Source organism: Carettochelys insculpta, chromosome 9 (assembly GCF_033958435.1).
Source record: "Carettochelys insculpta isolate YL-2023 chromosome 9, ASM3395843v1, whole genome shotgun sequence".
In the NCBI taxonomy this organism is placed as follows: Eukaryota; Metazoa; Chordata; order Testudines; family Carettochelyidae; genus Carettochelys; species Carettochelys insculpta.
Genome location: NC_134145.1, coordinates 3,520,523 through 3,532,541, shown reverse-complemented (window position 1 = coordinate 3,532,541; position 12,019 = coordinate 3,520,523). Strand labels below are relative to the sequence as shown.

At 56.2% G+C, this 12,019-nt stretch overlaps 1 long non-coding RNA gene and 1 other non-coding gene across 10 annotated transcripts; one reads left to right on the top strand and one right to left on the bottom strand.

The window, feature by feature from the left end:
* The first annotated feature begins 8 nt into the window (after positions 1 to 8).
* Positions 9 to 11,554, top strand: LOC142017858 (uncharacterized). 9 transcript variants are annotated; one of them, XR_012646612.1, is made up of 5 exons: positions 9 to 824; positions 2,726 to 2,777; positions 6,234 to 6,336; positions 6,846 to 7,826; positions 10,244 to 11,554. It is a non-coding gene; the product is annotated as an uncharacterized LOC142017858 (long non-coding RNA). The 9 variants fall into 9 exon arrangements; XR_012646611.1 differs by lacking the exon at positions 9 to 824 and adding an exon at positions 871 to 1,306; XR_012646610.1 differs by lacking the exon at positions 9 to 824 and adding an exon at positions 871 to 1,367.
* On the bottom strand, positions 669 to 832 carry LOC142018103 (U1 spliceosomal RNA). The gene has a single exon (XR_012646702.1). It is a non-coding gene; the product is annotated as a U1 spliceosomal RNA (small nuclear RNA).
* Positions 11,555 to 12,019: the final 465 nt, after the last annotated feature.

Below are 12,019 nucleotides of genomic sequence, written 5' to 3'. Positions count from 1 at the left end.
CTACGCGCCCGACCTGCAAAGCCTCCCCTTCGTGCAGCCCATCGGCCGGACGCGCTCACAGCCCAGTTGCAGCGTCGGAACCTGGGGCTTCGGGAGCAAAGGCAGCCCCTGGGTCAGGGACTCGGGTCGCGCAGCGCAATGCATTGTGGGCATGCAAATGAGCCTCCCTGGCTACGCCCCTCAGCGCCCGCGAGCCCGGGTCTCCCCGCTGCAGTCAGTATGCGCCAGGCAAAGGGTGGCGGCTGCTGGGTCCTCGCAGCCGCTCCGGGCTTCTTCTGGGGCACCTGGCACCAAGCGGGAAACACCCCCTCCCCCGACCCGCAGCGCGCTCGCTGGCCCCTGCGCAAACGTCCTTCGAGCTGCACCTCTCCCCCCACCCTAAATGGCGACCGAGTGATTTGACTGTGACTCGGCAGCCCCTAAGCCTGACGGCATTAGCCAGCCTGGGGCCCAGAGAGAAAACAAAAGAAGCTGCCGGCGGACAGATTTTGCCCAGCCCGCTAGGATAAACGACGGGAAGCGGACGCTTGGAGCTAAACCACAACAGCACACGGAAAGGTTGATACAAGGCTTCTTTTACCTCAGCACAACCTAATCCTCCCACAAGCGGAAAACACAACAGACTCCCAGGAATTTTTCTACCCTTTCTTTTCTTTCACTGCTAGTGTCAGGGGAAAGCGCGAACGCAGTCCCCCACTACCACAAATTATGCAGTCGAGTTTCCCGCATTTGGGGAAATCGCAGGGGTCAGCACACCCGCAGTGCAATGGATGAGCCTCACCCTGGGAAAACCACCTTCGTGATCATGGTATCTCCCCTGCCAGGTAAGTATGAGCTCCTCCCCAACAGCGCCCACTGCCCACCACACCGCAAACACTCTCACCTCACGGGGAACAGCGACTCCCCCAACACGCACGCACCCGCACCCGCACCCGCCGCTTCCCGACACCCACACCTGCCCCGCCGCGCTCGGAGACCCATCCCGAGGCCCTGGGCTCCACGCACTACGGCCCTCATCCGCAGATCGCTCCCTCTCCCACAAGGCTCCGCTCGCACGGAGATCTGCATACGGCCGCACGCCGCCCCGCCCCGCCCCGCCCCTCGAGCTCGCTCCGCCGCCGCCCGCCCGCCCGCCCGGCCCGCTCTTCCCGCGCTGAAGGCGAGCCGCACGGAAGGGCCCGGCCTGGGCTCCCGGAAGAGAGCAGGGCTGCGCTTGAAGGGGGCGCATGCGGAGGGCCGCTGGCAAGGCAGGCGGAAGAGCCGAGAGCTCCGCCGGCCGGGCCGGGGGCCGGGCCACAGCTGAGAGGTGCGCCCAGGGCCCCAGCTCCCGCTGAGCAGCTGCCGAAAGCCAAGGCAGCGCCCCCCTGGTGAGGTCCCAGGCGTCCACTCAGCTGGGAATGGGGCTGCTCCTTTGGCACGGGGAGAACCCGTTTGCATTCGCTGAGCTTGGGGTTCCTAAGCGCTCCTCTCTGCAAGGGGGGGACTGGTTGGTGGCGCTACAGAAGAACTGGAACATCCGAAGGGCTTGCGAGCACAGGCTCCCTCCCGCTCAGCAAGGCAGGCTTCCTGGCGGCTCAGTGTGGCGGGGATGCCCCCCCCTCCCTCCGCGGCTCCTCGAGCTGCACCAGGCCCTGGCCGGGGTTGCTGCAGCTACAGACTGGCCTGTGCCAGAGGGACGGCTGAGGGCAGGGGCTGCTACATGTCTAGGGCATAGAGTGCAGGGGCGCGCGGGACAGACGGACGAGGGCAGGAGGATCATGCGTGGTACCTGCTGCTGGTCCCCACCCAGCTCTCCCCGTGCTCCTTGCTGGCAGGCTTGGTGGACTGGCTTCTCCACTCCTGTCCCTCTGTGCTCTCTGGCTGGGCTCAGTCTGGCATTGATGGGGAAACTGAGGCAGAGAGCGAGCGCACAACTTCCCAGTGGTCCCAATAAATGGACATAACCAATGAGAAATAGACATAGATCAGACCTCAGGCACGGTAACGTACAGAAGCCTGTGGGAGAGCGCGTCAGCCTCCCTGGACACTCAGCAAAGGATTTAAAAGTAGCAGTCCGAAAACAAAGCCATTTCAAGAATCAACTGGAGAGAGAAAAATCTCTGAGCTGCAATTTATTTGCAAATTTGACTCCATCGGCCAAGGATTCTAAACAGACACTGGGAGTGGCTGGCCCCTCACAAAAGCAGCTTCTCTGCCCTGGCGCTTAGGAGCTCCCCGTCAGCGTCTGACAACGGGCTTCTGACAATCCCCCGGTCTGATCTGCCTTGGTTCTTTCCTCTTTGGACACGTACCGCTGATCACGGGCCATTTCCGCCTGGCTGGACAGACCTGGTCAGCTCTGGCCCTACCTTTCACTGGGACCCCACTCTTTAGATACCCCTCTGAGCCCCCCCCCGACTCCCCCCCACGCATCTGATGAAGCGGCTCTTTGCCCACCAAAGCTTCGGCTCCGAAACATCTGTTAGTCTACAGGGCGCCACAGGACTTCTTGCTGGGCTCGAAGACGCAGCCTAACACGGCGACCTCGCTGATACAGTGCTCCCAAGCGAGCCTGTGCCAGAGCTGGGACACCAACCTCGGAGTCCAGGCCCCAGATCTGGAGCTTCCAAGGCGTGTGGGGGGAGAGGGGGTGTGAGCCAATGCCCAGGTGCCAGCAAAAGGTCTGGTGGGGCAAAGGGGTTTTTTTACAGTTTCATCAGGCACTGACCTTTTCCCTCCCATCCAGACAGTGCCTAGGAATTGTACCTCCTGGGAGGGACCTTGGCACTTATCTGCAGGTAAATTTAATCCAAGGTTTTCTTGTGCTGTCTTTACCCTGTTCATGGCTTCCTGTACTTTCTCACATGAATCCCCACCAATCAAAATGTCATCGATATACTGTAATATTTGGACGTTATGTGGCATGGTCAAACCATCTAGGACTTTTGATGATGCACCGTGGCACATTGTACGTGAGTGTTTGAATCCCTGTGGCATCCTAGTGAAAGTACACTGGATGCTGTTCCAGGTGAAAGCAAATCTGTCCTGATCGGCAGGCTGTAGGGGAACCATGAAAAACATGTCCTTTACATCCAGTACAGCTAGTCACTGTTTGTTCCAGGTTTGTATGTTATTTACAATGTCTACTATACTGGGGACTGCTGCAGTTAGGGGTCCAGTGTTGCTATCCAGTTTGCGGTAGTCTACAGTGAGCCTCCATTTGCCATTAGGCTTTTTTACTGGCCACACTGGTGAAGTGTATGGGGAGTGTGTCCGAATTAATAGTCCCCGTTTCTTTAGGTCTTTAATCAATTCTGTTCCAGGAGCCACAGCTTCAGCTGGGACATTGTACTGCTTCACATGAGTCACAGCTGATGGGGGGAGGGGAGGAGCTTGGGCTAGCAGGTTTACATGACAGAGGGAAGCTTTCCCCTCCTCCAGGATCGTTGTGCTGGGTTTGCAGCCGGCTCCATATGCCCACCTTTCTCCAGCAATGATTCCCTCCTTGCCCCTTAGGATGTCCATGCCAAGTATATTGGCACTTCCAAGTATTAATTCATGTTTCCGCGGTTGCCTGTAGGGGTTTAAAGGGATATCCAGCTTTACTTTGACCAGCGGGTAAGACACAGTAGTGCCCTTCACTCCAGCAACCAAAACCTGCTTTCGGTTGGAAGGTGGGGGTTTGGAAAAATTCTCCCTTTTAATCATGGATAATTGGGCTCCAGTGTCTACCAGGAAGGAGACAGTAGTTTTATTATTTACTGTTACCAGGATCCAGGGGTTATTGCTGTGATTTTCTCTCCCTGCCGGTTTGAGCTCACTTATAGAGAGAGAGATTTGTTCCCCTGCTAGTCAATTTTCCTGGTCACTTTCAACTAGCGGCTGCAGCTCTTGTAATTGCTGCCGCAGCTGCGTGTAAGGGGTATCGGAGCTGGGGGGTGCACGAGGACTAATCGCCTCCCTCCCTTGCTTAGCCCCTTTTAAGGCAGCCAGGAGCTTTAGCTTCCCAGTTGGCATTCTGTGCAGCAAATCTCGGGGGTATCCTAGATCTAAACGCTGTTTCCACGGGGGTTATCTTATGCCGAGGCTTAAAGCCTTCTTGCTGCCTTTTATTATCTCCCTTTAAATTTTGCATCTTCACTTTGACCTGTGGTGCCTCAGTTTCTCCAAACTCTCGGAGGTCTCTTAGCATAAGTTCAAATAGCTCCTGATAGGAATAGTTGTGCTGCTGAGCATGATTTCTGGTGGCGAGCATTATTGCCCTATGAGGTCCAGGAGACCCTTTAAGCACTGGTCTCAAATCCTCCGTTATTACCCGTTGTTCCCATGGGCTCTCCTCCTCATCCCCGTTTTCTGGACTAGCTCGGCTGAGCAGAGCTGTTATGAACACAGTCTGCAGGGCTCCTTTAAGTTCATCCCCATTTGTCCACAGGGTGACAGTGGGTTCACCTCTATTAGCGCGGTGGATTCCCCTAGCCCACCTACAGGCAAAGGTCCAAATAGACTTTGGACCCTCCTTATTTCTGGGGGTAAGGAATACTCCTGCACCCAGATTTACCCTCCCACATTCCTGGGAGGACAGCTGTGTATGGCCTGCTCCTGTATCCCATATTTTGCCTAGCCCTTCTATCACTCCTTCCCCAGGCTTTTTGGCAAACTTATTTTGGATCTTGCTTCATTTTGCAGGCTTATAGCTGCGGGTAGTAATTTGGGTGGGTCGTGGCTCTGCCTTTTTGCTAGAGTTACCCTCTCCCTGCTCAGTGAGATCTTTTTGGTAGGTGATGATGGGTCTCATGTGGATGGGGGGGTTTTCTAACTCAGGGGAGGAATAGGTGGAATATACCTCTTCATCAGAGGAATTCCAGATGTCCCCATCCCAATCCTCTGGATCTAGCCAGAGAGCAGCCTCTACTTTAGCTTGATTAATTGTTTGGGGCTTGCTCTCTAATCTCGCCCTCTGCTTTACTCCTTCCTTCCTTCCTTATTAACGGAGTGAGGCGCTGTTCTAATTGGTGCAAATTATTACTTAGCAGGTGCCCTCGGGTGTCTAGTTTCTGGCAGCGCCGCGCTAACTCTTTTTTTTTCCTTTTTACTCTTTTTAATTCCGCTTTCAGATTAGCGTGGCTGTTGCATGCTGCTTGTAGGGCACTTTTAAGTAGCTAGATACAAGCTTCTTTTCCCTTTTTCTGCTTTATTGTACAAGCAGTTCTCCAACTACAGAACTGTGAGCACAGTTCCTCGGGATTTTTCCATTCCCTTTTTAACATTTCTTTATCTCATTTTGGGTCAGCCCAACTTTCCTGGGCAAAGCTTTTTTTCCTACCTTGGTGTGGAGAAAGTGAATGGTGTGGAGAAAGTGAATATAGAAAAATTATTTACCTTTTCCCATAATACAAGAACTAGGGGACACCAAATGAAATTGATGGGTAGTAGGTTCAAAACTAATCAAAGGAAATTTTTCTTCACACAGCGCACAGTCAACCTGTGGAACTCCTTGCCCGAGGAGGCTGTGAAGGCCAGGACTCTATTAGGGTTTAAAAAAGAGCTTGATAAACTTTTGCAGGTTAGGTCCATAAATGGCTATTAGCCAGGGATAAAGTATGGTGCCCCAGCCTTCAGAACAAGGGCAGGAGATGGATGGCAGGAGATAAATCACTTGATCATTGTCTTCTGTTCTCCTTCTCTGGGGCACCTGGCATTGGCCACCGTCGGCAGATGGGATGCTGGGCTGGATGGACCTTTGGTCTGACCCAGTATGGCCGTTCTTATGTTCTTATGTTCTTATGCACCTTGCTGAAATCAGTGACTGGCTTCATGCTGCTGTATTGGAACTAAGAGCACAGACAGACCCTGCTCCCTGTGCCAATTCTGTGAGCCGATGCCCAGGTGCCAGCTAAAGGTCTGGTGGGGCAAAGGGGGTGATGCTGCACCGGCAGCTACGCTAAGCAGCCAGGGCAGGCTGGGGTCTTTGGTTTGCGTTTAGTTCGGGTACAGCAGCAAGAGGAAAATTTACACTTATTAGAGGCTTTAACAATTACCTTTTATTTACACAAAGATTGAAACAATTTAACTTAAAAAAAGTTTTAGACAAACTAGCTAACTTAAACTAATACAAGTAATGTGTACACAAGAAAGGCCTGTTGTAGGTGTGATTTTCACCCCTGCCTCTTAGACCTGGTGGAACCAGAGTCTTTCCCTCAATTGCTATAGGAAAGAAGTGTAATACAGGTGTAATTTTTACCCCTGCCTCATAGATCCGGTGTGACCCAGAATCTTTCTCTCAATCCCTCGGAAAGAAGTAGATGCGAACCGGGAGTCCCCAGTCTCGGGAGTCAATACCGGACCTGGCCAGCAAGTGTAGGTGATTGGAGCTCAAAGGGGGTGGGCTGCCAAACCCCTCTTTATACCCCTTTGGTCACGTAGGCTTCTTCCTGGTCTCAAGTGGCCAATGGGGGAGGAACGTGTTTAAACCCCAGGTTTCCCAGGGAAGGTGCACAGCTCAATTCGCACCTGTAAATTGTGGACAATTGTGCACCTTTGAAGGTAATGGGCGGAGGTTCCCCATTCTTCCTGGGGCAGTAATCAGGCGTGTCAATCACCAATATCATCCAAAAGGGTGGCCATTAGCTAGCCCATTCACTGTCTGGTTTCTGTGTATGGTAAAAATCTAGGTAAAACAGCACACCTGCGTTCCCAGGGCATCAAAGGCTGCCTGTCTCTCTCTCTCTGTCTTTCCCAGTGGGGAGAAGAGAAAAAAAGGCCAAATGGGGGTGAGGGGGGGTTGTCAGCTGGCCCTTGCACTCCAGCTGCTGTCACACCTCACGCTCTCATTCAGCAGCTAAACCAGAAGGTTCATTTCTCCACAGCGACGCGGCCTAGAACAGACTCCTCAACGCAGCACACCAGCCCTGGGCCTGGCAGCAGGAAACTCACCAGCACCAACTGGTCATCCCGCAAGAGGACTCACGTTGGAACTCACCTCTGCCGCCACCAGAGTGCCAACTGGCTGTGCAAGCTGTCACGTCCTTCAGCTTGCAGGCAAACTGGGGCTGGATTCCAGCCAGGGGCTGTGCCTGACCTGGGGGAGGAAGCGACTCGGCGCACTTCAGGGAACCCCTTCTCGTTGCCCAAACTGAGGCTAAAGGGAGTGGCTGGTGGTGGCGGTGTGTGGGGAGGAAGGAAGGAAGGAAGGAAGGAAAGCGTTTCCCTGCAGCGCACAGAGCCGTGCAGAACTACGTGTGACCCCGACCACACACACAGGGTCACGCCAGACATGGGCCCCTGTTAGCCGGTGGCCAGGTAATGTGCGGTGAGGTACTCCCCTGGGTCCTAAGCAACCCAGTTTTTTACTGTTAGAGCAGGCAGCTCCTAGCACTCTCACCCAAGGCCAGGCTGTAGTAACCAAACGGTTAAAGTTATTTTTGTTGCGCCGGCTGTGTTGCAGTAACAAAAGGGTTAACAAAATGGTTAGGCTCAGAGCTTAACTAGTTACAAGTTTACTTAAGCTACAGTTATAAGCGTGGGGTTACAAAAGGCTATTGTTTACTTCTTATATGCTAGCAAAGTACAGGTGTTAACAAGTTACCTTACAATCCAATACAAAGATATCTGTTACCATCTAACACAATGATATCTTGGCACAATGACATCTAGTTACAGAGCTCTAATTCTTTAGCTGTGCACAAAAAAGTCGGCGACCTAGCATGGGTGTATCTTACCCTCTCTGCGTCTCTCGATACCAGCGTAGCCAAGCCGGATCGGTCACTCAGTTCCGCGGAAAGACGAATACAAGGTTGGGCGTCCCCAGCTGTGGACCTCGGGAGGCAATCACCTGACCCGACCAGCAGGTAGGTGGTGGAATGCACTCAAAGTTAGAGTTCTGCTGGACCCATCTTTTATAACCCTTTTGGGTTATGTATTCTCTTTCTTATCTATGGTGCCAGATCATACTGGTCTGTCTTTGTGACGCCAGTTTGTTACAAGGGCATTTCTTACTTAGTTTGCACTTGTAAGACAAGAGATAAGCAATTTAGGAGTACAGGACATTCTTTTTGTGCGGGCGGGGCACTTCCCCTTCTGGGGTGATTGTGTGTCTGTGCATCATATCGATCAATGCCAGCTGGGGTGATTTCTGAGGGTCCCCCCCCACCTCTTGTTGACAGTCTGGCCTGTTAGCCTTCCATCTGTACTTTCTGCTTCTCAGGGTCACGATAAGCTAGCATATCTGGGCCTCAATGAAGGCATCAAAGACTGTGCTGTCAGCAGCCATTTCCGTGCCCTGTGTGCTCCTCGGTGGGCGGGGGGGCAGCGAGCAAGCTGGCTTGTAAGGGGGAGACTTTGTCTGGCTACAGCCCCCAATCCCCCTTTTCCCTCCCCAGATCACTCACCCCCCCGGCCTGTTCCTGCAACCCCGACCACTGCTCCCGCGACTCACTTCCAGACGCCCCCCCCGCACCCTCACCGCGCTCCTGTAGCCTCCCTCCTAACCAGATCCCCACCATCTCCTCTCTTCCCTTTCCCCTCCCCAGCCCATTCCTGCACCCTTCCTCCCACGCAGAACCCATAACCTCACGCTCGACTCACCCCTTCACCCTCCCTGCGTCCACCAACCCGAGCTCGCTCCTGCCCCCGGTGCCCAGCCCCCGCATCCGCACCCCAGCCCGCTCCCCAGCAGCCCCGCCGCCATGCAAGGAGCCTTTCATTTCTGGCCGCAGCACCCCGGAGTCTGAGCGGCCCCGCACCTTAATCTAACGGCCCTGGGCAGCCCCCTTGGCTCGGAGCTGGAGCTGGAGAAAAGTGGAGCCGATGTCTTTTTCCGCTCCTCAGCTGAGGCTTTAGAGTTCTTTCTTTCCTCAAGTCCGGGAGCTTTCTGGCGGCTTTTTCCTTCTTGCTTGCAAGCAAGCGGCGACTGACCGATTTGTCTGTGACTCGGCAGCCCCTAAGCCCAAAGGCATTAGCCAGCCTTGGGCCCTGAAAAGAGACAAAAGACCATGCAACCGGAGAGATTTTGCGAAGCCCGCTGGGGCAAACATCAGCAGGCAGAAGCCAAAAACTACACCACAGCAAGTGGTTAAAGTAAGACTTTGTCTTTAGTGCCAACCACCCTGCCGCAACCTCCGTTTCACACCCTGGCTACGTCTACACGTGAACGCTACATCGAAATAGCTTATAGCTGCGGGCTCCCAGGCGGCCGAGAGCTGGCCCGGCCTCTCGCCTTCTCTGCCTGCCCGCCCGCCCGCCCGCCCGGCTCTTCCAGCGCTGAAGGCGAGCGGCTGGGCCAGCGCTCGGCCGCCTGGGAGCCCGCACGGAAGGCCCCGGCCTGGGCTCCCCGAGGAGACGGACCCCCGCCTCCCGCTCACCTCCCCGCTCGCTGCACCCGCCCCCCCAGCGGGCCCCTGGGAGCGGCACACGAGAGCGGGCCTGCGCCTGCGCTTGAAGGGGGCTCGTGGGGAGGGCCGCTGGCAAGGCCAGCAAAAGCCGAGCAGGCGCAAGAGCCGAGAGCTCCGCAGGCCGGGACGGGGGCCTGGAGCACAGCTCAGGGGTGCGCCCGAGGCCCCAGCTCTCGCTTAGCAGCTGCCGAAATCCAACGCATTGGCCCCCGCCCCTGCCCCAGGATGTCCCCGGGGGCTGTGCCACGGCCGGGAGCCCAGCGCTGCCAAGGCTCAGGCTGCTCCTTCCGCTCCCGGTGTCAGCACATGCCCGAGGGCTGGGGCATGGCTTTCTGTGGGCATCCCACGTAGTTCCCTCCACCCTGTTCATCACTTCCCGACCCGTGCCCTAAACAAGCCCCAGCCACAGCCGGCCCGTCCTCCCCGCACGGCCTGCGCTGGGCCGCCGTGCTCCCGGGCCCTTGCAGAAGCAGGGGGTGGGGGTGGGAGTGGCGGTGGACCCTCCCTCCCCAGGCGACCCTCCGGCCGCCCTTCCATCTGCGTCGGCCTGGTGGGCGTCATCGGGACCTTACTGGATTCACATGTGACTGTACAAAACATGGCTGAACCCACCGCTGTACATTTCCACACAAACTCGTGCCAAGGGGCCAAGCCACCTGCCTGGAGAAAGCACGAAAGATTCCCTGGCCTCTCTTCCTGCCGCCTGTAGGCAGCTACCCTTGTTGAATCTGACGCGACGAGCACTGCCTCGGCACGTCTCGTGCAAATGCTTGCTTCTGGGCCGCCTCAACAGGAGGCTTAGCAACCTACCGCAAAAGCTTGTGAATAGCAAAGTCAGCTGAATAGTGGCGACAAAAAGACAATGCCTTTCCTAGGTGCCAATGCCCACTCGACAAACTTTGCTGTGACCCTTCAGGCCAGCGCATCAGCCACGGCTGACGAACGAAAAGGACAGCGTCAGACGTGGACGGGCGACCTGCTCGTCTGACAAACTCCATCTTGAGGTGTGCTTTCGCACAGCGAGAGCCACGCAATTCCCTCCACGTGAGTGAGGGTACCAAGGGAGCCGGGAGAAGGCCTCCATCTTATCTAGCTCATCACTTCAGGAGCATCCTTGCTATCAACTGAGCCCCAAATGACTGAGGGCCCATCCTAACTCCGGACGTACCCCGGAGACTTACACCACAGCAAATTACTCCATCCCTGCTACAAAGCGGCACCAAGACATTTGCGTTGCTTTACGTCATTAAACTTCTTGGGCAACTTTGCTCTTAACTTTTCCCTTCTCTTTCATTTCTTCTTTCCACCTTTAACATGTATAGGCTACAGGCTTAGCGCAGCGTGCTCCTTGGGATGAGCTCCCAGGCACACACTGAGCTGGCAATGTGCTGGTCCTTTGGCACGGCGAGAACCTCTTTGGCTTTGGTGAGGTTGGCTTCCATAACCTCTACTCCGTGCAAGGAAGGTACTGGTGGTGAAACAGAAGAACCGCAGCATCTGACGGGCTTGCGAGCTACAGGCTTCGTGGTGGCTCCGTCTGGCGGGCATGCCCGGGGCTCCTCGAGGTGCACCGGGCCCTGGCCGGGGTGGTTGGAGGTACACACTGGTCGGTGCAGGACGGACGGCTCAGGGCAGGGGCTGCTACCTGTCCAGAGCATACAGGGCAGAAGGCGGGCGGGCGGGACAGACAGACAGATGATGGAAGGTAGATCATGAATGGCACCTGCTGCTCGTCCCCCCACAGCTCCCCCGTGCTCCTCGCCGGCAGGGTTGCTGGACTCCCTTCTCCACTGCCGTCCCTCTGTGGTTTCTGCCTGGACTCAGCCTGGCACTGGTGAGGAAACTGACGTGGACAGCGACCGCACAACTTCCCGGTGCTCCCAAGCGAGCCTGTGTCAGAACTGAGAAACCAACCCAGGAGTCCAGGCCCCCAGCTGGAGATTCCACGGGCCGAGAGGGGGGAGGGGGGCGGCCCTGGGTCTCGCACCCCAGCTGCCCTCAGACGGGACGCTCTCATTCAGCAGCTAAACCAGAAGGTTCATTTGACCACAGGGACGCGGCCTACAACAGGCTCGTCAGCACAGCACACCAGCCCTGGGCCAGGCCCTGGGAAACTCACCAGGACCAACTAGTCATCCCGCAAAAGGACTCAGTTTGGAACACAACTCCCCCCCGCCCCTCCACAGCCCCGCACCACAGCGTCAACTGCCATGCAAATTGCCATGTCCTTCAGCTTCCAGGCAAACTGGGGCTGGATTCAGACCAAGGGCTGTGCCTGACAGCGGGGAAGACGTAGCTCTGTGCACTTCAGGGAACCCCTTCTCATTGGCCAAACAGCAGCCAAAGGGACCGCTTGGCGGCGGCGCCTGTGCGGAGCGTGTGTGTATTTCTCTGCAGCACAACAGCAGAAGCACGTGACTCCCAACCCCGCCACAGCTACGCTACACGTGGCCCCCATTCCCCTCCCTAGATCCTGCACCCCCGGGCCTGTTCCCCCGCCGGCTCTCCCCAGGCCCTGCAGCACCTACCCCGATCCTGTGACCCCTTCCGGACACACCCCCCACCCCCTCACCCTGCTCATGTAGCCTCCCCCTCACCCACATCCTCACCATCTTTCTCTATTCCCTCTCCCCCTTAGCCGCCACCCACAG